The following is a 27,956-nucleotide window of genomic DNA, read 5'->3' as shown; positions in this document are numbered from 1 at the left end:
TCCCATGAGATTTAATCTTTATGCAACAACCTACCTTGTGGTATCTTGTCAGAGTATTGCATGGTGCCTTTTGTTTCCAAAATGTATCAGTAAAGGGGATTAGCAGGATAAATATGTGGGGTTACTGAGACAGGTTCTGGGTGGGATGGTATCTCAGAGAGTTGGTTCAGACTCAAGGGACCAAGTGGCCTCCATCTGCACTGGAGAGATTCTGTTGCAGTTAAGGCTGAATTAGACAAATTTTGGATTCTTAGGGAATCGAGGGAGTGAGGAGTAAACTGGAGTTCAACCCAAGATCTGAAACTCTGTAAGAAGCGAGTATGCCCACATCTCAATACTGCACCCATACTTTGGAACCCATACGTTCAAAGAGATATTCAGCTCACAGAGAGAGTTCAAAGACATGAAACCTGGAAAATGAAAGGCATGAGAGGAATAGCTTATGAGGGATTAAGGATTCTTGAATTGCAATCTGTAGAGAAGGCTGATTTATGGTTTAGTTCAATATTATCAAATTGATACATGGCCTTATTGCCTTAGCTTCAAAAGCTTTATTCACAGCGATTGTATTATGGGTGGGTGTCAGTACAAAGTACAGAAATCTGGTTCATGTGATGATATTCACAATTTGTTCTCCCCACATAGAATTGTTGATATTTCAAATGTTTTACCTGATTTTGATGCTGAAAATGTAGTGACCTTTAGAAAACTTGTCTGAAATATAGTGTGTTTCCTATCTTTGCATTGTCTGATGCTGTTGCTGTTCTGTGTTTTCTTGTTCTGTTGTTTTAATGCTGTGCCTCTGTGCTTTGCACTGTATAAAGACACATAAATCATAATTGTATTAATCATACAATCCCTACAGTGCAGAAAGAGGCCATTTGGATCCATGGATACTGAGGGAAATATGGGTGGAAATTGCAGCGGCGTTGGCCAAAACTTCCCTATCCGAGCTCATCGTGCCAGAGGACTGGAGAATTGCAAATGGTAAACACTCTTCTTCAGAAAAGGCTGTGAGGAGAAGCCAATTAAAGTCCAATAAATTTAACCTCAGCAATGTGGAATATTCTCCAAAAATTAACTGCAGATAAAATGAACACTCACTTGAGCTAATGTGCATTAATTAAGGAAAACACAGAGGTAATTATTAAAGGGGAATCAAATTTAACTTGCTTATGATTTTAGTGAGAGTAACAGAAAAGGTTGATGAGGATAATGTGGTTAATGTGAACACGGACTGTCAAAAAGCATTTTATAAATAAAGGGCCACACAGCAAACTTGTGGGAACATTTGGAGCTGAGAGAATAAAAGGGACAGCAGAACATGGATAGGAACCTGACTGAGTGACAGGAAACACAGCAGTGGGAAATGTTTTTATTTGGAATGGAGCTCGGTTGAAGTGGGATTCCAGGAGGGTTGGTGTTCAAAATCCTGCTCTTCCTGATCCATATTAGAGACATCGGCAATGCTGTACAGAGCACACACTCAAACTGTGGGAATTACACAATACATGGCAGCATTGTGAACTGTGAGGGGGGAGTGCTGAAACTCACAGTTTCTGAGACAGCTTGTGGATTGGTCAAACAAGACCAATTTAAAGTAGAGAAGTGTGAAATGATTTATTTCAGTGGGAAGAAAAGGGAGAGACAATATGAAAGAAATGATACAATTGTAAAGGCATGCGGGAACAAGGGACCTGTGGTTAAATGTGACACTAATAATTGCTGTTTAGGTGGCAGGTTGAGAGTGTGGTTACTAAGGTATTTGGGATTGTGAGCTTTATACGGAGGGGCAGAGCTTACAAGAGCAAACAAGTTATGGGAAACCTGTATAAAACCCTGGTTTGGCCTCAGTTGGAGTATTGCACTCTGATCTGGACAGCAGTGTTTAGAAAGGGTGTGAAGGCATTAAAGAGGGTGCAATAAATCTCTGGGCACGGGTCCAGGGATGGGGAAGTTCAGTTACATCGGTAGATTGGAGAATTTGGGTCTTTGGTGAAGAGAAGGTTGAGAGGAGATTTGATCGAGGTGTTCAGGATTGTGGAGGGAATTGGAAGGAGCTGATAGGGAGAAGCTGTCATGTCCCAATCTTCCTCTGTCAGGAAGTGTTCCCCAAACTGAATGAACAGAACATCGTTCCCGGTTACACTTCTCCAGCAATGCTAAATATTCCCAGTATTTGTTTCAATGTGAAACATTTAAGATAATTATACAAACACAATATATTGTTTAGAGTAAAGAAGAAACATTAAAAGTGAAAATTCATGTTGATGTCCCTCTGCGGGGCTTTTAGTCTTTCCAGTGTGGGCCAGTGGTCTGATTAATCCGATGGTGCTTTTCCCAGTCGCCTGTGTAACGTGGCTCGAATCCCAGCCTTCAGTTTTTGAACTGCACAGCGGAGCGTTGACGGAAGTGTTGGGGCTGAATGGCCTCATCTGTGCTTTAATCCTCCTGCTGTCTGGTGAGCTGATCTGACATCCACCCCAGAGTGGAGTCGCTGCACAGATCGCCTTAAAAATGGTCTCTAAGCTGAGGGAGTGACTGTGAATCTCGTCACCACTTCCATCCTGACTAATTTCCTCCACTTCAAACCGTCCATCAATGTCAGAAGGAGTCAGAACCAGAGTAGGAGACTCCACCAATGATTCAGTCCCATCTTCCACCATTTGAACATCCTGCCTTGCCTCACACCTTCTCTGTTCTCCAGCAGCGGGGATGTTCCAGGGTCTTGGTTACTCGGAATGCCCTGTTCCAGGATTTCCTCGCTCTAAAGCTGATGACTGTTGATGTCTGTCAGCAAGTTGTTGGGAATTGGCTCCTCTTCATCTCCAACCTCAGGCCAATCAGGAACTTCCATCTTCCAAGCTTCTAGGGGCTGGTTGAGCTGAAACAACAAGAATTGAGGATTTTGCAGTGTTGTTACATTCCAGCAGATTTCATTAAACACCAACTTTTTCACTTCATTAACAACTGGAGGAATAGCAATGGAATGTATTGGCCCATTTATCCTCACATAGGAGTTGGGACATCATGTTGAAGTCATGTTAAGGCCCCACTAAGAATACTGTGTACAGTTCTGGTCACCCTATTATAGACAGGATATTATTAAACTAGAAAGAGTTCAGAAAATATTTACTAGGATACTACTGGGACTTGATGGTTTAAGTTATAAGGAGAAACTGAATAGACTGGGAATTTTTTCCCTGGAGTGTAGGAGGCTTAGGGGTAATTTTATAGAGGTCTATAAAAGAACGAGGGCCATAGATGAGATAGATAGTCAATATATATACAGATATATATAGATAGTCAATAGATAGTCAATAGTCCGGAGTTGAGGGGGTTGAGCTATGAGGAGAGGCTGAATAAACTAGGCTTGTACTCGTTCGAGTTTAGAAGAATGAGGTGAGATCTCATTGAGACGTATAAGATGATGAATGGGATGGATAGGATAGAGGTGGAGAGGCTCTTCCCGCTCAGAAAGGACAGTAGGACTAGGGGGCACAGCCTCAAGATAAAAGGGGGGGGGGGGGGGTGCGGTTTAGAACGGAGTTGAGGAGGAACTTCTTCACTCAAAGGGTGGTGAATCTCTGGAATTCTCTGCCCGTTGAAGTGGTGGAGGCTGCCTCGCTAAATATTTTTAAGACGCGGGTTGATGGGTTTTTGATAAGAGAGGGGATTAAGGGTTATGGGGAGAGGGCGGGAATGTGGATCTGAGACACGACAGATCAGCCATGATCTTATTGAATGGCGGGGCAGGCTCGAAGGGCTAGATGGCCTACTCCTGCTCCTATTTCTTATGTTCTAATGTTCTTATATCTTTTCCCAATTTCAGGGAGTCTTAAAGTGGAGGGTGTAGGTTTAAGGTGAGAGGAGAGAAACACAAAAGGGTCCAGAGGAGGTGAGTGTTTGGAACGAGCTGTCTGAGGTAGCAGTAGAGGCGGTTACAATATTGTCTTTTAAAAAGCATTTAGATAGTTACATTGGGTAAGATTGGTATAAGGGGTATTGGGAAAAACTGAGAATATGGAATTGAGATCGAGGATCAGCCATGATCACACTGAATGATGGAACAAGCACGATGGGCTGAGTGGCCTCCTCCTCTTCCGAGTTTCTATGTTTTCAGGTTCTGATGAAAGGTCACAGGCCTGAAACACTAACTCTGTGCAGCATCTGTTTGCAGAGAGAAACAATCTGCTGAGCTTTCTTTTCAGTTTCATTTCTGATTTCCAGTGTCTGAACTGAACCCAGTCAGAGTCAGCACCTTCAGGAGAGAGAGAGAGGAACCAGTGAGTGTGGAACTGAACCCAGCCAGAGTCAGCACCTTCAGGAGAGAGAGAGAGGAACCAGTGAGTGTGGAACTGAACCCAACAAGAGTCAGCACCTTCAGGAGAGAGAGAGAGGAACCAGTGAGTGTGGAACTGAACCCAGTCAGAGTCAGCACCTTCAGGAGAGAGAGGAACCAGTGAGTGTGGAACTGAACCCAGCCAGAGTCAGCACCTTCAGGAGAGAGAGGTAACTAATCTAAACCCTGTATCTAAAAACAGAGGTAGAGAGGAAAGAGGGAACCAATGAGCAGTGAGCCAAATGTCAGTCGTAGGGCAGTTGCTGGAGTCCATTATCAAGTATTTGGAAAGCAGTGTTATAATCAGATAAAGTCAGCATGGATTTACAAAAGGGAAATCATGCTTGAGAAAACTACTGGAATTCTTTGAGGATATAACTACTGGAGTTGACCAGGGAGAACCTGTGGATATGTTTGTTTTAGACTTTCAGAAGGCTTTCGACAAGATCTCACATAATGTTTTAAAGGTTAAAGTTTGATTATTAGTTTCACAAGTAGGTTTACATTAACACTGCAATGAAGTTATTGTGAAAATCCCCCAGTAGCCACACTCTGCCGCGTGTCCGGGTAGACTGAGGGAGAATTTAGTACGGCCAGTACACCTAAGCAGCACATCTTTTCAGATTGTGAGAGGAAATCGGAGAGAAAACCCACAAAGACACGGGGGAATGTGCAGACTCCACACAGACAGTGACCCAAGCCGGGAATCGAACCCAGGTCCCCGGTGCTGTGACACAGCAGTGATAACCAGTGTGCTGCCCTTCTACTGTGTAAAGTTAAAGTACATGGGATTGTGTGTAGCATCTTGAGATGGATAGAAAGCTGGTTAGCAGACAGGAAAGAAAGAGATTACATAAATGGGTCTTTTTCCAATTGGAAGACAGTGATTAGTGGGGTACCACAGGGATCTGTGCTAGGACCCCAACTGTTCATATTATAGATTAATGATTTGAACACGGGAACTAAATATTTAATCTCCCAATATGTAGATGATACAATATTGGGAGGGAGGGTGAGCTGCAAGGGAGATGCAGAGATCCTTCAGTCTGATTTGGACAGGCTGAGTGTGTGGGATCTGCATGGCAGATGCAGTATAATGTGGATAAATATGCAGTGATCACTTCATTATCCACTTCAGTAGCAAAAATAGGAAGGCAGATATTTATTTGAATGGGTGTAAATTAAGAGAGCTGGGTACTCAGCAAGATCTAGATGTTCTTGTGCATCAGTCAGTAAAATCATGTTGAAGCTGTATAAGACTTTGGTTCGCGTGCATTTGGAGTGTTGTGTATAATTCTGGGTGCAACACTTCCAGAAGGATGTTGATGCATTGGAAAGGGTGCAGAAGAGATTTTCCAGGATGTTGCCTGGTTTGGAGGATATGGACTAGAAAGAAAGGTTGAACAAACTTGGATTGTTTTCTTTGGAACATCGGAGGAGCAGGGGGGACCTGAGAGAGGTTTACAAGATTATGACAGGCTTGGATAGAATGGATTGTCACAGTCTTTTCCCGAGGGTCAAAGGATCAAATACTCAGGACAAAGGTGAGAGTGAGAGAGGGAAAGTTTAAAAGAGATGTAAGGGGTAAGTTTTTCAGACAGAGAGTGGGGAATGCCTGGAACGTACTGCCGGAGGAAATAGTGGAAGCAGATTCTGTAACAACGTTCAAGAGGCATCTGGATAGATCCATGAATCAGCAGGAACACAAGGATATGGACCACATCGAGGCAAGAAAATATTAGATTAGAGAGGTGTAATAAGTCTGCAGAGGGAGAAGTTCCTTCACCAAAACCCCTTTATTTACACCTCTAACAGCAGTACACAGAGCGCTAACAGTTTATCTCCGGGGGTGTCAGAGGAACGGGCACTCCCGATTAAATACAAGGCAAAGACTCCCTGATTGGCCCATCAATTGGATCCTTAATCAGGGAGTTCCTGCTCCAATCGCCAACCTCAATGGCCTGATTGAAGTCATTACAAGAGGCATCTGCGTCATCACAGACTGGGTGGGAAGAGGGTCTGTTCCTGGGCTGTACTGTTCTTTGTTCAGTCCCTGAAAGTAAGTGCAGAGATACAGCAGACAAAAAGATGGCAAATGGTATGTTGGCCTTGGGAGCGAGAGGATTTCTGTCTAGGAATAGGGATGTTTTACTGCTGTTGTATAGGGCAATGATGAGGCCACACCTGGAGTATTGTGTGTAGTATTGGTGTCCTTATCTGAGGAAGGATGTCCTTGCTGCAGGGGGAGTGCAGTGAAGGTTCACCAGGTTAATTCCTGGGATGGCCAGTGTGTCGTATGAGGAAAGATGAAGTCAGTTAGGATTATGTTCACTGGAGTTTAGAAGATTGAGAGGGGGCTCATAGGAAGTTATAAAATTCTAACAGGACTGGAAAGGGGAGATTCAGGAAGAATGTTACTGATATCCTTTGTGTAAGGATAAGGGATGAATGTTTAGGACTGAGGTGAGGAGAAATTTCTTCACCAGAGAGGGGTGAATCTGTGGAAATCGCGAATGCAGAAAGAAGTTGAGGCCAAAATGTGTGATGTCATTGATTAGGGGAGGCAGTGGTGTCATGGGCTCGTAACCCAGAGACTCTGGAAATGCTCTAGGAACCTGGGTTCAAAACCCAACAGGGCAGATGATGAAATGTGAATTCAATATGAATCTGCAATGAAAAATCTATTTGTTGCTTGTGATAAAACCCTATCTGGTTTACTCATGCCCTTTAGGGAAGGAAATCTGCTGGGCAGGAGTGTGTTTGAATTGTCAAGTCTCGAGGTAACAAAAGTGTGGATGAGGGTTTCAGGTACGGGTGAGTTGAGGTATTACAAACAATGTGTGATGTTACACAGCTGGAAATCGGTGATCTTGGTGAAGGAACAGATATGTGGTCAGAAACTCATTTCCGAGTCTGATGAGGTGCCAAGAATGAGGGTTTGTTTCAACCTTGGACAGTAACCACTGCATAACAGATTTGAGGTTCTTGCTTCCAGTGTGGACGAGGACGAGGGAGGTGAGGTTGGTGAGCAAACTGCACACAGTACAGTGATGCAGCAGGACATAGGCAAGGAGAAGGTGAAAAGGAACGTAGTAGTAATTGGGGATAGTGGGGTGAAGGGTATTGACGCTGTCCTTTGTCACAATGACAAAGTGCACAGAAGGGTGTGTTGTCTGCCTGGTGCTCGGGTCCAGGATGTCGCATCTGGGCTGCAGAGGAACCTGGAGTGGGAGGGTGAGAATCCGGTCTTGTGGTACATGTGGGTGCCAACGACGTAGGCAAAATGCGAACTGAGGATCTGGGGAGGGAGTATGAAAAGCTGGGAATGGAATTAAAAAGTAGAACCGACAAAGTAGTTATCTCTGGGCTACTGCCTGAACCGAGTGCAGACGGGCGTAGGGTTGATAGGATTAAGGAAGTGAATGGGTGGCTCAGGGATTGGTGTGGGAGGAATGGGTTTGAATTTATGGGGCATTGGCATCAGTATTGGGGTAGGTGGGACCTGTTCGGGTGGGATGGGGTAGGTCTGAACCGTGCTGGGAACAGATTGCTGGCGAATAGAGTAAAGAGGACTGTAGACAGGGCTTTAAACTAATTGCGGGGGGGAGGGTGCGAGGGTAGGTGATGTTACGAGGTCTAAAGTTAAGGAGAGGGTACAGGTAAGGGAAGAGGCCGAGGATGTCCCAATAATAGAGGGAGTAGGGGGCGTGAGTATGGTTGGTGGCGTTACGGCAAATAGGGTCCAGGTGAAGGCTGGGATGAAGGCACTTTATCTGAATGCACGAAGCATTCGGAATAAAGTGGATGAGCTGGTGGTGCAGATCAGCACAAATGGATACGATCTGGTGGCCATTACAGAGACGTGGCTGCAAGGTGACAGGGACTGGGAGCTGAATGTCCAGGGATATCAAGTGTTTAGGAAGGATAGGCAGGAGGGAAAAGGGGGGGGTGTAGCTCTGCTGATTAAGGATAGCATCAGGGTGGTAGCAAGGGATGATATTGGAGCCAAGGAGCAGAACGTGGAATCGTTGTGGGCGGAGATTAGGAACAGCAAAGGGAGGAAGACGCTGGTGGGTGTCGTCTATAGGCCCCCGAATAATGATCTGGAGGTGGGGCGGGCTGTTAACGCGCAAATAAGTGCGGCGTGCAGGAATGGGACAGCCGTAGTTATGGGGGATTTCAATCTACATGTAGATTGGTCGACCCATGTTGGACGAGGTGGGCTCGAGGAGGAGTTCTTGGAATGCTGCCGGGATAGTTTCCTGGAACAGTGTGTGTTGGAGACGACGAGAGGAGTGAAGGAGCAGAGAGAGAGAGATAAGAATTTACCTGTTAAAAACCTGTTTAAATTTAAGTTTAAAGCACTTTGTTCCTTGTAGAACTGTTTAAATCATTTAAAAGCATTTTTGCGGGCTTTTTGTATTTACCTCTTTAAGAATTCTGAGGGAGTGGTTAAAAGGGAGTTGTGGGGGAGCAAGCTTTAAATCAGCACCAGGTTTAAAAAGAGGCCTGGTGTAGACAGCGGGCAGCGTCGGAGCGGGCAGCGGAGTGAGGGGGAAGCAGAGTGAGTTAATAGGGCTTAGGAGCAAAGGGCTGGGGAGAAAGAGGGCCAGGTAAGTTAGTGTTGAAAAGGACGTGAATAATTTGCCGGGTGTTAGAGATGGAAAGGTGGTAGGACTGGAGGGTCTTAATGACATAACTGTTACTAGAGAGGAGGTGCTCGACAGACTGGAGGGACTGATTGTGGATAAGTCCAGTAAAAAGTCTGACAACACCAGGTTTTAGTCCAACCTATTTATTTGATAATACTCACAAGCTTTCGAGGTTTCCCTCTTCGTCAGGTGAATGGAGAGTTCTGGCCTCAGACAGAGCATATAAAGCACAGACAGTTTAGAGATTACTGATTAGAATGCGAATCCTTACACCTAACCTGCTGTTCAAGACCTGAAGTGGCTGACAATGTGAGTGGTAGGAGCACTGATCACAGGTTAAAGAGATGTGTATTGTCTCCAGACAGTACAGTAAGTGAGGTTTTGCAAACCCAGGCAAGTCACGGGGGTTACAGATAGTGCGACATGAACCCAAGATCCCTGTTGAGACTGTCCTCATGTGTGCGGAACTTGGCTATCAGTCTCTGTTCAGCGACTCTGCGCTGTCGTGTGTCGTGAAGGCCGCCTTGGAGAATGCTTACCCGAAGGTCAGAGGCTGAACGCCCGTGACCACTGGACCGGATGGAATGCATCTGAGGGTTCTGAAAGAAATGGCGGAGGTGATAGTGGATGCCTTGGTGGTTATTTTCCAGACGTCGCTGGATTCCGGGGAAGTGCTGGAAGATTGGAAAGCGGCTAATGTTACGCTGTTGTTTAAGAAGGGTGCCAGGCAAAAGGCAGGGAATTATAGGCCTGTTAGTTTAACATCTGTTGTAGGTAAAATGTTAGAATCCATCATCAAGGAGGAAATAGCGAGGCAGCTTGAGAGGAATTGCTTGATAGAGCAGACGCAGCACGGTTTCGTTAAAGGGAAGTCGTGTCTGACAAATTTACTGGAGTTCTATGGGGAAGTGTCTAGGGCGGTGGATAGAGGAGAGCCGGTGGATGTGGTCTTTCTGGATTTTCAGAAGGCGTTTGACAAGGTACCTCACAAGAGGTTATTGCAGAAGGTCAGGGGACAGGGAGTTGGGGGTAGGGTGTTAGCGTGGATAGAGGATTGGGTGTCAAATAGGAGGCAGAGAGTGGGGGTCAATGGGTGCTATTCAGATTGGCGGATGGTGACTAGTGGAGTGCCTCAGGGGTCGGTGCTGGGGCCTCAGCTATTTAACATTTTTATAGATGATCTGGAGGAGGGAACCGAGTGTAGGGTGTCGAAATTTGCTGATGACACCAAGATTGGAGGAAAGGCAAATTGTGCGGAGGGTGTGGAGAGTCTACTGAAGGATCTAGATAGGCTGGGCAAATGGGCCAGGAAATGGCAAATGGAATTTAATGTTGGCAAGTGCGAGGTGGTCCACTTTGGTAGGAATAATGGTAGGAAGGATTATCACTTACGTGGCGAAAAACTGCAGCAGGCGACAGTGCAGAGGGACCTCGGGGTCCTTGTGCATGAGTCGCAAAAACCCAGCCTGCAGGTGCAGCAGGTGGTCAGGAAGGCGAATGGGATGCTGGCCTTCATAGCGAGGGGGATTGAATATAAAAGTAGGGAGGTCTTGCTGCGGCTGTATAGGGCATTGGTGAGGCCGCAGCTGGAGTACTGTGTGCAGTTTTGGGCGCCGTACTTACGCAAGGATATTTTGACCTTGGAGGGAGTGCAGAGGAGGTTTACTAGGCTGATGCCGGAGTTGAGGGGGTTGAGCTATGAGGAGAGGCTGAATAAACTGGGCTTGTACTCGTTAGAGTTTAGAAGAATGAGGGGAGATCTCATTGAGACGTATAAGATGATGAATGGGATGGATAGGATAGAGGTGGAGAGGCTCTTCCCGCTCAGAAAGGATAATAGGACTAGGGGGCACAGCCTCAAGATAAAGGGGGGGCAGTTTAGAATGGAGTTGAGGAGGAACTTCTTCACTGAAAGGGTGGTGAATCTCTGGAATTCTCTGCCCGTTGAAGTGGTGGAGGCTGCCTCGCTAAATATTTTTAAGATGCGGGTTGATGGGTTTTTGATAAGAGAGGGGATTAAGGGTTATGGGGAGAGGGCGGGAATGTGGAACTGAGCCACGACAGATCAGCCATGATCTTATTGAATGGTGGGGCAGGCTCGAAGGGCTGGATGGCCTACTCCTGCTCCTATTTCTTATGTTCTTATGTTAACCAGTGGGAGAGATGGAGTCAGTGACTGGGAACAGAATTTGTGGTGGGAACATTGGTCTTCTAAATATTTAATTGGGGGAATTCTCTGCTGAACCCGTGTTAGAAGTTGGAGAAGGAGTTTAATAATTTAGTAACAGGGGATTGGTTGTGAGAGGTGGGGTTGAGCTGGGTGTTATCAGCATACATGTGAAAACTAACACTGTGCTTTCAGATAATGTCACTGAGGGGTAAGGTGTAGATGAAAAATAGGAGGGAGCCAAAGATAGATCCCAGGGCGATTTGGGTGGTAACAGATCAGGAGTGGGAAGAGAAACCATTGCAGGTGATATTCTGTATATGATCAGAAAGATAAGAATGGAACCAGGTGAGTGCAGTCTTACCCAGCTGAATGTCCACGCCTTTGACATGGTTGACTGCACCATCCTGCTCCAATACCTTCCCACTGTCAGGTCAGTGTACACAGCAGATGAAGATGTTAATGTACCTGACATCCGGGGAAAACTGATGATGAATAAAGGGCTGGGCCTCAGTAAATGAGTGTAGAGAAGGCTGGAATTCTCAATCATCTTCATCTCCAGCAGCAGCTCCTCCATCTCAATGTGTGTGGTGAGATCAGGCCATTCTGCTCAGTCAGGAACACCCAGACTGACTGTAAGAGAGAGAGAGAGGCTGTAATTAGAACCAAACAATAAGGGAGATCCACTCAGAGTAACCAAGGCCCACCCCCAAAAGACAGGAAGATCACAGCATCTAACCACAGCCTCTGCAAAGTGAGGTGCTGTAAAACCCGGTGTGACACTGAGCCCCACCCAAAGCACAGGAAGATCCCAGTTTCTGGGCTGATTTGGTCTGATTCCACCAGGTTTGCAGCAGGAAGACTGGGGAACTGCAGCAATACATGTTTACACAGGAAGCTGCCATTGGAAAGACTAAGCTGCGGATTTATAGAATCCACAGGGCAGAAGGCGATCATTCGGCCCATCGAGTCTGCACCAACCACAATCCCACCCAAGTCCTATCTCCATAATCCCATGCATTTACCCTGGCTGGTGCCCCTGGAAACGACAAGGGGCAATTTAGCCCGGCCAATCCACCCAACCCGCACATCTTTGGGCTGTGGGAGGATCCCGGAGGAAACCCACGGGGAGACCGTGCAAACTCCCCACAGTCAGTGACCCAAACCGGGAATCGAACCCGGCTCCCTGGCGCTGTGAGGCAGCGGTGAGAACCACTGTGCCACCGGGCCGCCCCATTTCCAGCCGGGCGGGACGGGATTCCCGCTCCCAAAACCCTTCCCCCATCCGGAGCCCCGCCGCGGGCTCAGGATCCGGGCCCGGGGACTGAAGCCACTGGCGGGACATTCGCTGCCGCTCCGCGCGGTGTCTGATTGGCCCAGGGGAAATCCCCGCCCACGGCCTGTGACCGGCAGCTGGGAAACCAATCGGGAATCGCCGCATCACCGTTATCCAGTGGCCGCTCGGCGCAGGTTGACTGACAGCTACTCGATCCAATCCGAGAGCTCCATAGTCTGAAGGGCGAGACCATTGAAAATGATGCTGCCAATTGTAACCAATCGCAGACCGCGTTGCTACACACGCCCTCTATGTGATTGACATCTTCTTTAGCCAATCGGAACGCACTGACCATTCGGAATGCGCCGCGTCTGCGCGACTCGGGCAGCGTCACTCCCAGCCCAGCGTCATTGCGTCATTCAATTCGATCACGAGCTGAAACCAATGAGAAATCAAAGCGTTGGAGATGGGGGAATCCTTAAAGTGGAACCGCACAGATAATTATAATTGTACAATTATAAGTCGTTGATGGCAGTTAAAGCGGAGAAAGGACTGCCGAAAGTCACAGAATGCAAAATGTGAAACCCGCGGGATAGGAATTAGGAATTAAGTTAAGCGGACAGGCGACAGAAGTGAACGAGAGGAAAGTAAACTGGAATCAGGGGAGATTAGAGAGGGGATTCCAGAGCTGACACCCAGAGAGCTGAAAGAACTATAATCACTGCTGGAGTGAACCAAATCAGAGATGCTCACGAAGGCAGAATCAGAGGAGCTCAGATATCTCAGAGAATTGTTAGGCTGGAGATGACGAAAGGCAGGAAGAGCTGAGGACATGGAGGGATTTGGAAACATGTATGAGAATCTTAAAATTGAGACATTAATTAACCACGAGTCAGTGTTTGTCACTGAGCACAGGGTTGATGTATTAAGGGTATTTGGAGTGAGCTCTGATTTAATGATTCGAAATCAATTAGCAGCTTCCTGGACCCAGCAGCACAATAAATCGGATCAGAAGTGAACTGCATGCCCCCTCAAGCCTGCTGTTCCATTCAATGGCATCATGCTTTCGATTCCCAAACCACAGAATCGTTACAATGCAGTAACAGTCCATTCGGCCCATCAGGTTTGCACTGCATTATTGAAGCTGCACGCCATCTAATCCCACTCTCCCGCCTCATCACCCCAGAAACCCGGGTTTGGTCCTGGCCTTTTGCTGACTGCAGATTTTGCACATTCTCCCCCAGAGATTCCTCTAGTTGCTTTGGTTTGTTTCCATGGTTCAAAGATGTGAAGGTTAGATGGATTGGCCATGTTAAATGTTCCTTTAGTTTCCAAAGATGTGTACAATCGGCACTGAATCGGTTTAATATCGGTTCAATTCACTGAATCGGTGGCGACTAGAATAACAATGCAGATTATCAATTTGAATTATTCAAAATCATAGAATGGAGCATCCATTGTGAATGAAAGGAAACTTTAAACTGTGCAGCTGTGCTGTGCTTCAGGAGCTGGTTTTACAGAAATCTCCATTCTTCAAAAATGTTGCCTCACCTGCTGAGCATTTCCAGCATTTTCTGTTTGTGTTTCAGGTTTGCAGCTTCCAGCTTTGTGTTGTGTTCTGTGCAAATGTTTTACAGGGAACAGGTTCTGATCAGCCCTGTGACAGATGGAGTACATAAGAACATAAGAAATAGGAGCAGGAGTAGGCCATCTAGCCCTTCGAGCCTGCCCCGCCATTCAATAAGATCATGGCTGATCTGTCGCTGCTCGGTTCCACTTTCCCGCCCTCTCCCCATAACCCTCAATCCCCTCTCTTATCAAAAACCCATCAACCCGCGTCTTAAAAATATTTAGCGAGGCAGCCTCCACCACTTCAACGGGCAGAGAATTCCAGAGATTCACCACCCTTTGAGTGAAGAAGTTCCTCCTCAACTCCGTTCTAAACCGCCCCCCTTTTATCTTGAGGCTGTGCCCCCTAGTCCTACTGTCTTTTTTGAGTGGGAAGAGTCTCTCCACCTCTATCCTATCCATCCCATTCATCATCTTATACGTCTCAATGAGATCTCCCCTCATTCTTCTAAACTCTAACGAGTACAAGCCCAGCTTATTCAGCCTCTCCTCATAGCTCAACCCCCTCAACTCCGGTATCAGCCTAGTAAACCTCCTCTGCACTCCCTCCGAGGCCAAAATATCTTTGCGCAGGTGCGGCTCCCAAAGAATGTGTCTCCCGGCTTATCAAGCCTTTGAGATTTGACTCCAAGCGATACAGGAGAATGAGGAAGAGAGAGAGGGAGGATCATTCTGTGATGGACACATTTCCTGGATAAAGGTGTGTATTTCCACAGCTCTCTCAACAGAAATAAGATGTCCCAACACGAGTTGCAATCAGTGAAGTTCTTCTTAACAGTTCTTGACGTTTAAACTATGAGATTGTTGAATTGACCAATAGTTTCTACATTGTCAAAAATCCATATATGGACAAGTAAAGGAAGTACCTAGCGCGTGGCTCTGTGGCGCAATGGAAAGCGCGTTGGACTTCTAAATAATGGTAAATTAGCCATTCAAAGGTTGTGGGTTCGAGTCCCACCAGAGTCGGATTTTTGATCAGATTCGTAGCAAACAGTTTGCTGCTTCATTGATGTGATTCACCTTCGGCACTGACATTTCCTGCTCTGCCATCTCTCCATGCTGTTTCTGTTAACCCGGCTCCCAGGGAAACCACTGACTCGAGAATAAATCACAAACACCGGGTGCTTTCTTAAAGTTTGATACAACATTCACTGTTTGTGTTAGAAATAGTAACATCTTTCTCAATTCGATATTTCACTTCTTTTGGAAGATAAAAAAGGTTAAGGAACATGCAACAGCAATTTATAAGTCAATAAATAAATATCAGTGCCCTGAAATGTAGGGGTGTTATCCTGACGTGTCTGCTGCGCTTGTCCTTCCAGGCTGTCGTAGTCATGGGTTTGGAAGCTGCTGGAAAAGGAGCCTTGCTGAGTTGCTGCATCGTGTAGATGGTGCACACTGCTGTCATTGTGTGTCGGGAGGGGAGGGAGTGAATTTTTATGCGTGGGACGCGAATGAAGTGGGATGCTTTGTCCTGGATGGTGCTAACCTTCTGTCGCTCTGTGTGTGTCCTGATCGTCTCTTACTACTTTTCTGTGTGTTTTTCTCTGCCTGTTACATTCGGGTTGATGTTAAGTGTTACTGTCCAGCCAGGGTGAGCTTCCCAACACGTGGGTTTGGTTTGAAATAAAAATACAATGAATAGTTTCTTCTCTCCCGCGCAACAGGGATAGGCAGGAAGTGGTAACCTTGGGGGCAGAGTGGCGCAGCAGAAGCTGGACCCATAACCCAGAGGTCGATTGATCAAAACCATCATCTGTTATCATGTTCTCATAGAAATCCTATAGTACAGAAAGAGGCCATTCGGCCCATCGAGTCTGCACCGACCACAATCCCACCCAGGCCCTACCCCCATATCCCTACAGATTTTACCCACTAATCCCTCCAACCTACTCATCTCAGGACAATTTTTAGCACAGCCAATCAACCGAAACCGCGCATCTTTGGACTGTGGGAGGAAACCCACGCAGACATGAGGAGAATGTGCAAACTCCACACTGACAGTCACCCAAGCTGGGAATCAAGCCCAGGTCCCTGGAGCTGTGAAGCAGCAGTAATAACCACTGCGCTACCCCAAAATTAACAGTTACAATTTTTGTTTAGTGGTTCCCCCACTAAACAAGTTACAACCTCTAAACACTGCACATCAGACTCGCGGCGAGCAGGGCTCGAACCTACGCGGGGAAACCCCATTGGATTCCAAATCCAACGCCTTAACCACTCGGCCATCGCAGCTGCTTGGGGAGGTCTGACTAACATCAAATAGTAACATTCGGCTGCTGCCCAAAGGCAAGTCTGAGTTTTCTCGACAGTAAATTTGTTTCATCATCTTGATTTTCATTAACGGGGAACACAGCACATTTATCCCCAGGTTCACAGTAAGTAATCTCACTAAAACAGGTTAAAGCCCAGCAGGTTTATTTGGCAGCATGAACTTTTGGAGAGTTCCCCTTTTATCAAATAAGTGTTTAGCTCAGTTGGCTGGGCAGTTTATTCAGCCAAAAGCTCGGGATTAATTCCTGTATCGGTTGAGATTGTTTTTAGCCTTGCTCCTCTCCTGAGGTATGAATTATCCTGTTAAATCACCACCAGTCAGCTCTCTCTCCTTTAATGACCCACAGAAACATCTGAGAGTGTGGGCCTTGCTTTAACTTTGCAAGAAATGAAAACCTCACAATTCTGACACATTGTTTCAGATATAAAACTGTGCAAAAATAATCTGAGCATGCGAACCGGAAGCATCCCTAAAATATCATTTCTACCATCGTTTTGAAATCTGTCATTTCGGGGACAATTAACTTTACCCAGATACAAAATCCGGCCCAGAAAAGTTTCATGAGCCTGACGTGATTTGAACACGCAACCTTCTGATCTGGAGTCAGACGCGCTACCGTTGCGCCACAGGCTCCCAGTGCGTTCTGTTTTTTACATCCGGGTTACGTTCGGCCAATTCAAAACCAGTCAGGGCCCAGGGAATGGAACTGTCTCCCTCTTTACTTTCTGTGGTTAGACATGGAATGGAAGAGTAACAGCGAACCGAGATTAAGGAGTAAACAGCAACACAACATTATCCTGCGGGAGAAACATGTTGTTTGTTACGGGTGTTAAAACACAAGAGCTGGTTTGGTGAGAAGTCAAAAGAGAAAACGCTGGAAAATCTCAGCGGGTCTGGCAGCATCCGCAAGGAGAGAAAAGAGCTGACATTTCGAGTCCAGATGACCCTTTGTCAAAGTTTGGTGCCTAGTTATTGCATGACGAGGTGGCCGAGTGGTTAAGGCGATGGACTGCTAATCCATTGTGCTCTGCACGCGTGGGTTCAAATCCCATCCTCGTCGGTGATGCATTTACTTTGACCCTTAAACTGATGGCTTGTTTAAGTGTTTTAAGGTTCGCAGAACCGAGATGAAGTTTGGACACACAGGCCTGAGGGGTGAATGTTCCAGAACAATTCCACATTCCCAGAATTCTCATCCTCGGAGAGACTTGAATCAAGTCAGGTTACCAGCTTTGGACAGGAGTTCACCACCCGGCAAAAATGTGGTGTCGGAATCTCCAAAGCAGACGCCAGTGGCAAGATTTTATCTTTCCAGAATCGGCAGGTCAGCCCTGAAAATTAGTGCTGTATTAGCGGGATTGGCCATGCTAAATAGCCCCTTAGTGTCAGGGGGATTAGCATGGTAAACATGTGGGGTCACGGGGATACAGCCTGGATGGGATTGTTGTCGGTGCAGGCTTGATGGGCCGAATGTCGTCCTTTTACACTGAGGGCCCTCTCTGAAGTTCCAGGCGGCAGTTTTATTTCTCTGAGAAGATTGACACACCAGTTCCTAATTTCTTCACATTTTATTCCAAAAGCGGCTCAGATGAGATTCGGACCCACAACCTTTGACCATCTCACAAGACAATGACTTGCTGTCTAACATGCCAGTACCAACTGCCACAAAAGGTCCACAGCAGACACCATTTCCCTGGCCCTGCACTGAATCCTGGAACACCTAGATAACAAGGACACCTAAGTCAGACTCCTATTTATTGACTACAGCTCAGCCTTCAACACTATTATTCCCACAAAACTCCTCTCCAAACTCTGTGGCTTGGGCCTCGGCACCTCCCTCTGTGACTGGATCCTGAACATCTGAATTCACAGACTTACCTTGAATGGATTATCTTATGTTGATCTTTCTCTACGCCCTAGTTATGTCTGTTACACCATATTCTTAACAGTTCTTGATGTTTAAACTATGAGATTGTTCAACTTACGAATAGTTTCTACATTGTCAAAAATCCATAGATGGACAAGGAAAGTAAACTCCCAGCACGTGGCTCTGTGGCGCAACGGAAAGCGCGTTGGCCTTCTAAATAATTAAATTAGCCATTCAAAGGTTGTGGGTTCGAATCCCACCAGCGTCGGATTTTGGATCAGATTCGTAGTAAACAGTTTGCTGCCTCATTGATGTGATTCACCTTCGGCACTGACATTTCCTGCTCTGCCATCTCTCCATGCTGTTTCTGTTAACCCGGCTCCCAGGGAAACCACTGACTCGAGAATAAATCACAAACCCCGGTTTAATACAACATTGACTGTTTGGGTTGGAAATAGTAACATCATTTTCAATTCGAGATTTCACTCCTTTTGGAAGATAAAAAGGTTAAAGAACACACACACAACAGCAGCATTTTATAAATCAAGAAATAAATATCAATGCCCAGCAATGTAGGGGTGTTATTCTGATGTGTCTGCTGCGCTTGTCCTTCCAGGCTGTCGTAGTCATGGGTTTGGAAGGTGCTGGAAAAGTAGCCTTGCTGAGTTGCTGCATCGTGTAGATGGTGCACACTGCTGTCATTGTGTGGAGGAAGTGATTTTTTATGTGTGGGAAGCGAATGAAGTGGGATGCTTTGTCCTGGATGGTGCTAACCTTCTGCAGTTCTGTTCAATCTATATTGATCCAGGCAAATTAACTCAGGAAACCAAGTGATCTGGTTTACTCCCACAGTCCAAAGATGAGCAAGTTGGGTGGATTGGCCATACAGGATTGTCCCTTGGTTCCCCAAGGTGTTTGTATAGGGAGATTACCGGGGTGGATGTGTGGCACCGCGGGGATAGGTCCAGTGTGCGATTCTCTGTTGGAGAGTCGTTACAAGCTCGATGGGCAGAATGGTTTCCTTCAGCACTGTTGGGGTTGCGTGAGTCTAAGGCCATTCGACTGTGTTAGAAATTCCCTGAGGAAAAAAAATGGAAAGCTGTATTTATGAATTTACAGCATTAGATTTATTGCAGATTCTTTTTTTCCCTGCAAATGGTGAAAATACCCGGATCGTGTAAATAGTAGAGATATTTGTGGGGAGTCTCGAAATATATTTTATCTCTGGAGATCATCCACTGTAAAGGGAAAGCCAATACTGATTAGCAAGGATGGGATATTGTAACTTGTACAATTGCACTGATCACTTGAAAGGCCTCAAAGTTCTCGCTGGGATTTGAAACCGGGATCTCCTGTTTACTGGGTTTGCTCAAGTCAACACAGACCCAATTCCCGCTCTACCTGTTCCTTGCCCGAAGGTGCTAAGATTGAGAGGTCTGAGCAATGTGAACTCTGCAATTGAAGGGTTACACCCTGGCGATAGGGATATTTCTCCACAGCTGCTTTCGGAGCTGCTGAATATTTCCAGCATTTCCTCTCTCTGATTTTGTGCTTTCATTGCGGGAGTTCATTTACCGACAACCCAAAACTTGTCTCTCGGACGCAGCACCAGACAGAGCTTTACTGTGAACTTCACACAGACAAGTTCACTTTTCACTTCCTGGCTTTAAAACCGTCTGTTTTCACACTGAGCACCCTGCGGCATTGCCTTCAAACCTCACCCCACCCTCCACCCCCACACCAGAGTCTCAGTGGTACAAGTGTATCTGAGGAATTCACGAAGACAAGGGATCACAGTGTTTATGAGGGAACATAAAGGACTAATTCATGATCAGTCAAACAGATTGATCATGTGAGAGTCTCTCTCTCTCTCTCTCTCTCTCTCTCTCACACACACACACACACACACACACACCACCACCACCACCACCACCACCACCATGGCAGATGGCGAAATTTGACATCAATAAAGACATTTGGAATTAAAAGTCCAATTCCCTCGCCCGTTAACTGAAATCCACTATTTCTTCCAAACAGCTTTCTCAGAATTACTTTCCTTGTAACTTTGTTCATTTAATTCTCACTTATCTCATTTTTTTCGGTCAGAACTGTTCCACAATGTATGTTTGATCTGGATGAATTGTTAATGTTCCAAACGAGGAGAAAATGCTTTGCATCAATCGGCTAATTGAAATTCTGTGACAGGAATTCTAATCTCCTCAGGAAGAGGTTTAATGCTGAGCTGAATGAACTGTTTTTGTTTACAGGGATGAAAGGTGATGTCACTGGGCTGGTAATCCAGAGGCCCGCGCTAAACTTTGGGGACACGGAGTAAATCCCACCACGGCAGCTGGTGAAATTCAAATTCACTGATTTAACCCATCGGCCCATGGATAGAAAACTGAAACGGGAGGAGGCCATTCTGCCCAAACAATGCTGGAATTGAAAGCAAGCCTCAGAAATGGCGGCCTTGAAATTTCCGTTGATTCTTTTCCACAGAAAACACCTTCACAGAACAACAGAGAACATTTCACACAAAAGAAAAAAAAAACTTCTGCTCATGACGGATGATATTTACAAACCGGGAACACATTTACACAACAGGGAAGAATTTGTCAGAACCACAGTGAAGATCTGTCAACGGGAGAGTCACAGTTCCAAACAGAGAGAACAGTTACACAGCAGAGAGCACAGTTACACAACACAACACACATTTCAAAACAGGGCCTATCTTTGTGTAACAGAAAATCCCTTTTCATACTTAATCAGTTTCTCCATCTCAGTGTCTTGCCGGTTTGCTCGAATATTTTCTGTCTCTTATTGTGAGTGTGACCTAATAGTTTTTTACTGCTTTTCTGTGTGTTTGTTCTCTGCCTGTTACATTCGGGGTGATGTTAAGTGTTATTATCCAGCCAGGGTGAGCTTCCCAGGGTTTTGTTTGTAACAAAAAGAGACAGTGAATAGATTCCTGGCTCGCGGGCAGCAGTAATAAGCCGGGAGGGACAGACTTTGGGAGCAGAGTGGCGCAGCGGAAGCGTGCTGGGCCCATAACCCAGAGGTCGATGGATCGAAACCATCCTCTGCTATCACCTATTCACTCCATCAAATAGAAACAAAGATGGTCTTAGTTTTCATTAATGAGTAGCCCAGAGCATTTGTCTCCATTTGCTGCACAGTTTATTCAGCCAACAGCGCGGGATCAATTCCAGGTTCAGTTGAGATTGATCATGAAGGCTCCGCCTTCTCAGTCTTGCTTCTCTCCAAAGGTGTGAATCCTCTGGTTAAATCACAGCCAGTCAGCTCTCCCCATTGATGGCTCCCAGAAACAACTGGGACTGTGAACCTTGCTCGAACTTTACCGACAATGGACAAATCATATCCCTCACACATTGTTCAAATACAGAAGTTTATTAAAAATAACTAAGCATGAGAATCGGATCATCCCTAAAATTTCATTTGTATCCCAGATTTGGAATTTGTCATTTCAGGAACAATCGCAAACAACCAAAATCCAAAGAGCGACACAGAAAAGCTCCGTGGTTGGGACACACAGCCCTCTACTGGGAGGTCAGACTCTCTCCTGTTGCTCCACAAACTCACAGCACTTGCTCTGTTTTACATTAGGGTCATGTTCGGTGAATTCAAAACCGAACCGGGAGCAGAGAGGTGAACTGTCTCTCTCTTTACTTTCTCTGGATTTACATCAAATGGAAAAGTAACAACGAATCAAGAGAAAGCAGAAAGGCAGCGTTATCCTGCGGGAGAAATGTGTTCTTTGTTACGGATGTTAAAATACAAGAGGTGGTTTGGGGAGTAGCTGCTGCATGGCGAGGTGGCCGAGTGGTTAAGGCGATGGACTGCTAATCCATTGTGCTCTGCACGCGTGGGTTCGACTCCCACCCTCGTCGGTGGTGTATTTATTCTGTCTCCTTATTGCCGGGGAACTGATGATTCGCTCAGTGTTTTAAGTTTCACGGAACCAAGATGAAGTTTGGACACACAGGCTTGAGGGGTGAATGTTCCAGAACAATTCCACATTCTCATATTTGTAATCCCATGAGAAACTGGAGCTGACGATCGATTCAAATCAGGACCCCAGTTTTGGACAGGAGTTTGCCACCAGGTAAACATGTGGTTTCAGAAGATCCAAAGCAGACTCCAGCTTCATTTGCGGCCCGAATGGCAGATTTTGTCTTTCCAGAATCGGCAGCTCAGCCATGAAAATTAGTGCCGTATTAGCGGGATTGGCCATGCTAAATAGTCCCTCAGTGTCAGGGGGATTAGCACGGTAAATATGTGGGGTTATGAGGATACAGGCTGGGTGGGATTGTTGTCGGTGCAGGACCGACGGAAGTTCCGTAATTAAAACTAATGCAAATAACGATTACTTACTCAGAGCGGGCGATGGTGGTATTGTGGTGAGTGTACCTGCCTTCTAAACTGTTGACTCGGGCTCGATTCCCGGCTATTGCATTGATAATTTATTTAGAACCTGATCGCGGCCTCTTGGACTTTAAACGGAGTGAACAAAAAACAGAGGCAGGCGCGCTGGAGTTGTTTCAGAGTAACTGAGACAGGCACATGAGTGGGTTGGAGATGGGAGGATATAGGAAATTGTTTTAAATAAGGTTCATTAGCATTGGGACGTCCCTGGTAATGGAAAAGGATATGGGATGAGAATAATGTTTTTTCTCTTTTCATTCACAGGTTTAAGTCGGTCCACCTCGTGTCCAATGAGGGGCATACACGCGATGGGTCGTACTGGGGCTGCTCTTGGTTGTTCGAGATTGGCCTAGTGCTTCATGTCGTTAGTGTGTGCCTAAACTGGACAAGATACTGGGCAAGACGACAGCTCAGTGACTATCACTGATTGCTGTGCAGACACATGGATTTGGGCCGGTGTCTGTGGGAGTTTGCACATTCTCCCCGTGCTTGCGTGGGTTTTCTCCGGGTGCTCCGGTTTCCTCCCACACCCCAAAGATGTGCTGTTAGGCTGATTGGAAGTAATAAATTATCCCTAAGTTAGTTTCCCTCAATGTGGATGGCCATAAAAACAATAGATAAGGGTCATGGGTGGAGGGGGGAACTGGTAGTATTAAAATGGCGGCGCGGGCTCGTTGGGCCGAAGGGCCTGTTTCCGGGGCTGTTTTTGTTCTTTGTTCTTAAAATAAGGGCTGCTTGAGCGTTGTGAGCGAAGGTGGTATAGTGGTGAGCATAACTGCCTTCCAAGCAGTTGACGCGGGTTCGATTCCCAGCCATCGCATTGACAATTTACTTACAACTTTATCCACTTCCCCCTGTGTTTTCAACCGAGTGGACAAAACCAGGGCGAGCGCAACAGTTTACGACAATGAAATACAATAGAGATTTGTCTTTTTATTTTTATTCGGAACTAATTTGTTTGTAATGAAAAATTACTGAGATACAAAAACAAGTCTCTGACCTGGTAAGTGAGTTCTCCGTCAGAGACAAAGATACAAAAGTAAAGGAACAAATTTCAGCTCACACACTGAGCTCTGTACAATAACGGTGCCTGATGAAGTTAGTATGAACGCTACTGAGGTGATTATATTAGCTAAGCAACCCGTGGAGCTGCGATGGCCGAGTGGTTAAGGCGTTGGATTAGAAATCCAATGGGGTTTCCCCGCGCAGGTTCGAGTCCTGCTCGCAGCGATTATCACTGAAAGTGTTTGCTTCCGGCGGCCCCAGAGCCGGAACTCCTTCTGGTATTTTGGTGCCAAGTATGTGGATCACCATCATGCTTTCAGCTCCATGGCTCCGGGCCGAGTGCAGGAAGGTGAGCTTGAAGAGGACACCTGGGTGCTCTCGGGCTGGCATGGACAAGATAAGCCGAATGATTCAGTGCTGTTCCCTTTCTCTGGTTCCATGAGGGAAATCATAATGTGAGCAGATTGAAAAACAACAGCATCAGGAGCGCAAGGACAAAACAAGGTCTCATTTCAGAGGAAGATTCTTATGGAATGACACACAGAACATAAGAAATAAATTTCATCAGAATACACTGAATGATCATTTCAAAATGCTGCTTGGATGATATGGCATCGTGTTCATTCAAACACATTGCTGCAAGCTGGTCATTATTGGGCGTTAGGAACTCCTGGTTATAGCAGATTGGGAATGGAAGGAGCAGCTTCACATCTGCACATTGACAGGTCAAACTGTGACTCAGATTGACAGCTCCCAGGACAGGTTTTCCTCTCCTCTCGCTCTGTGCTGTGGATTCTCGGGGATTAGTTCGAGTTTCCCAGCTCAGTAACTGTGAAAGCCTCTGAGGCCGGCGATGCTCACAGTGTCTGTTCCCCAGATTCAGGGGGCTGCAGCCAATCAGAGCTGTGCCTGGGTTAACCCAGAGCTGGTTCAAATGATGATATTGTTCACAAGCTGAATTCTATTTGATCAGATGTAGATACAGATTGTGCGCACTCAGTCACTAAACAACAAGATCCCACCTTCATATAGAGTTGATGAGAGGGGATGGAGGGATAGAGTGAGTTGGAGCAGTGAGACACAGACCGCCAGACAATGCCTCAGTGACAGAAATCCTTGTAAATTCCGGCTTTATCCAGAGAGATTCTCTTTGAGAAACAGAAGCTGCAGTCTCAGTTCTCATGAGAACATAAGAACTAGGAGCAGGAATAGGGTCCCCCTTCAAAACCATCATGGCTGATCTTTTTGTGGGATCAGTTCCATTTACCCACCCGCTCACCCTTAATTCCGTTTTTGTTCAAAAACTTATCTATTCTTGCCTTAAAAACATTTAGTGAGGTCGCCTCAACTGCTTCACTGGATACAGAATTCCTCAGATTCACAACCCTTTGTGTAAAGAAGTTCCTCCTCAGCTCAGTCCTAAATCCGCTTCCCCTTATTTTGAGGCTACCCTGCACCAACTCCCCCCTCCTCCACCGCCCCCACCCGCCCAGTTCTAGTTTCACCCGCCAAAAAAGCTAGCACGAGGGGGCATGGCTTTAAATTAAGGGGGGGTAGTTATAGGACGGATGTCAGGGGCAGGTTCTTTACCCAGAGGGTGGTGAGGGACTGGAATGCCCTGCCTGCTGCAGTTGTAAATGCGCCTAGTTTGGGGGCGTTTAAGAGATTGGTGGATAGGTTTATGGACGAAAAGGGATTGGTTTAGATTAGTGGGTCAATGTTTTTTTAAAAATAAGACTGGTCGGCGCAACATTGTGGGCCGAAGGGCCTGTTCCGCGCTGTAATGTTCTATGTTCTATGTTCTAATGGAAACAACTTCCCTGCTTCTATCTTATCTATTCCCTTCATAATTTTATATGGTTCGATAAGATTTCCCCTCATTCTTCTGAACTCCAATGAGTATACCTCCAGTCTATTCAGTTTCTCCTCATATGCCAACACTCTCATCTATGGAATCAACCTAGTGAGTCTCCTCTGCACTCCCTCCAGTGTAAGTATATCCTTTCTCAAGTACACGTTACCCCACAGCACCTGCAAACAAACTCCTTGAGATTCCTGCACAAGGACACCCAGGTCCATTTGCAGAGCAGCGTGCTGCAATGTTTTCCTATTTAAATAATAGTCCATTTTGCTGTTATTCCTACCAAAATGGATGATATCAGATTTACCAACATCGTACTCAATCTGCCAGACCCTCGCCCACTCACTTAGATTATCTATATCTCTTTGCAGACTTTCAGCATCCTCTGCACACTTTGCTCTTCCATCCATCTTAGTGTCATCTGTGAATTTTGACATATTCACAGTACTCCGACTCATATTGTAGCAGAGACACATTATTAATCCCACACTCAGAAACAATGCTGCATTTTGACAGAAGAGATGGGGAGAGGCAAGAAAATAAATGGTCCAGTTCTAAACAGCGTGCAAGCTCAGAGGGGCCTGAGGTTCAGAGAGATCTTTGAGAGTGAGATGACATTTTGAACATGTCGTTCGGAAAGCGGATTGGATCCTTGGCTTCATAAGTGGAGGCGATGTTTATGCGTAGAATCTCTGCATTGGAAAAGGAAGCCATTTGGCCCATCGAGTCTGCAATAACTTTCTGAAAGAACATCTTTGGTACAATTTTACCTGGCTAATCCCCAGAACCTATACATCCTGGGACACTGAGGGACAATTTAACATGGCCAATGCACCTAACCAGCATGCGATTGGAATGTGGGAGGAAACTGGAGCACCCAGAGGAAACACATGTAGGCACAAGGAGAACGGGCAAACTCCACACACCCAAGGCCCGAATCAAACACGGGCACCAGTGCTAACCACTGTGCCGCTTTGCCGCCCTATTTGATAAAAATATGCTTCATTGTTTTATATTTTGTTTTGCCTTAATTGCTCGTGGCTGGATTCAGAGACAGATATTGAGGATTTGAGGTAAGATGTGGAGGCACGCGATCGCTGACAGACTTTCCGACTGAAATCTTGTATTTAAAGAAACCGTTATCTTGAAATCTAACTTTGGGACTCAGCAGGGGAATTGGGTGTGTTCTTTGATTGAAAAATCGTTTCATTTTATACAAGAGAGACTCGGAGATCTCATGGTCAGAACAGACACACAAACACAGTTGGATTAGTCTGACCCGCCCGCTCCTTTCATACACTCTCTCTTCTACAATATTCACATCTACACATTCACAGGACAAAACTTTCACCAAATGGAAGGTCCGAGGACGGAAATTGTCCTTCTCCCGGCCTTTGCTCCGGATTCCAGGGGGTTAGTTAGAGTTTTTCACCTCAGTAACTGTTAAACACTCTGAGGGCCGCTCCCCGCAGATTGTCTTTCAATTCATTCATGGAATGTGGGTGTCTCTGTCTGGGTCAGCATTTATTACCCATCCCTAATTACCCTTGGGAAGGTTGTGGTGAGCTGCCTTTTTGAACTGCTGAAGTATATGTGATGTAGGATCACACCTGTTAACCAGATTCTGTGGCAATTGGACAGTGAGCCACAGATGCTGCATCCAGGTGCTGTTGGTCAGATTCCGTGGCAAGACCCAATCATGTCTGCCCACCACCGCATCCCGCCACCCCCCCCCCCCCCCCACCTTCCCCCCAACCGCCCTCCAATTATTATAGTGATTGCAAATATCATTGTGTTTCTTTAGGGTCAATATACAAATTATTTGCTCTCAGAATCTCTAAATTCTCCAAAACCAACATGCTTAGCAAATCAAAAACATAAAGGAACTTGGGAGTCCTTGTTCAAGATTCTCTTAAGGTTAACGAGCAGGTTCAGACGGCAGTTAGGAAGGCAAATACAATGTTAGCATTCATGTCGAGAGGGCTCGAATACAAGAGCGGGGATGTACTTCTGAGGCTGGATAAGGGTCTGGTCAGACCCCACCTGCAGTTTGTTTGAAGTTTTTGGCCACATATCTAAGGAAGGATCTGCTGGCATTGAAAAGGATGCAGAGGAGGTTCACGAGAATTATCCCTGGAATAAAGAAACTGTCGTATGAGGAACGGTTAAGGACTCTGCGTCTGCACTAGTTGGAGTTTAGACGCATGGGGAGGGGGGTGGGTTGGAGTGAGGGATCTTATTGAAACGTACAGGATACTGCGAGGCCTGGATAGAGTAGACACGGAGAGGATGTTTCCACTAGTAGGAGATACCAGAACCAGAGAGGGCACAACCTCAGGCTAAAGGGACGATACTTTCAAACAGGGATGAGGAGGAATTTTTTCAGCCAGAGAGTTGTTCATCTGTGGAACTGTTTGCCACTGAAGGCTGTGGAGGCAA

General features: G+C 46.1%; 7 non-coding genes across 7 annotated transcripts; 5 read left to right on the top strand and 2 right to left on the bottom strand.

The window, feature by feature from the left end:
• The first annotated feature begins 14,941 nt into the window (after window positions 1-14,941).
• Window positions 14,942-15,032, top strand: trnar-ucu (transfer RNA arginine (anticodon UCU)). The gene is given in 2 exon segments: window positions 14,942-14,978; window positions 14,997-15,032. It is a non-coding gene; the product is annotated as a tRNA-Arg (tRNA).
• A 1,187-nt stretch (window positions 15,033-16,219) lies between these two features.
• Window positions 16,220-16,301, bottom strand: trnap-ugg (transfer RNA proline (anticodon UGG)). The gene has a single exon. It is a non-coding gene; the product is annotated as a tRNA-Pro (tRNA).
• Window positions 16,302-16,902: 601 nt separating this feature from the next.
• On the bottom strand, window positions 16,903-16,974 carry trnaw-cca (transfer RNA tryptophan (anticodon CCA)). Its single transcript has one exon. It is a non-coding gene; the product is annotated as a tRNA-Trp (tRNA).
• A 345-nt stretch (window positions 16,975-17,319) lies between these two features.
• On the top strand, window positions 17,320-17,401 carry trnas-gcu (transfer RNA serine (anticodon GCU)). The gene has a single exon. It is a non-coding gene; the product is annotated as a tRNA-Ser (tRNA).
• A 3,821-nt stretch (window positions 17,402-21,222) lies between these two features.
• trnam-cau (transfer RNA methionine (anticodon CAU)) lies at window positions 21,223-21,294 on the top strand. Its single transcript has one exon. It is a non-coding gene; the product is annotated as a tRNA-Met (tRNA).
• Window positions 21,295-22,034: 740 nt separating this feature from the next.
• trnas-gcu (transfer RNA serine (anticodon GCU)) lies at window positions 22,035-22,116 on the top strand. Its single transcript has one exon. It is a non-coding gene; the product is annotated as a tRNA-Ser (tRNA).
• A 1,683-nt stretch (window positions 22,117-23,799) lies between these two features.
• trnas-aga (transfer RNA serine (anticodon AGA)) lies at window positions 23,800-23,881 on the top strand. Its single transcript has one exon. It is a non-coding gene; the product is annotated as a tRNA-Ser (tRNA).
• Window positions 23,882-27,956: the final 4,075 nt, after the last annotated feature.

The sequence above is a fragment of the Carcharhinus amblyrhynchos genome, unplaced genomic scaffold (assembly GCF_965287045.1).
Source record: "Carcharhinus amblyrhynchos unplaced genomic scaffold, sCarAmb.v2.hapA scaffold_42, whole genome shotgun sequence".
In the NCBI taxonomy this organism is placed as follows: Eukaryota; Metazoa; Chordata; class Chondrichthyes; order Carcharhiniformes; family Carcharhinidae; genus Carcharhinus; species Carcharhinus amblyrhynchos.
Note: the sequence above shows the minus strand (reverse complement) of the source record. Positions and strands in the feature narration are given on the sequence as shown.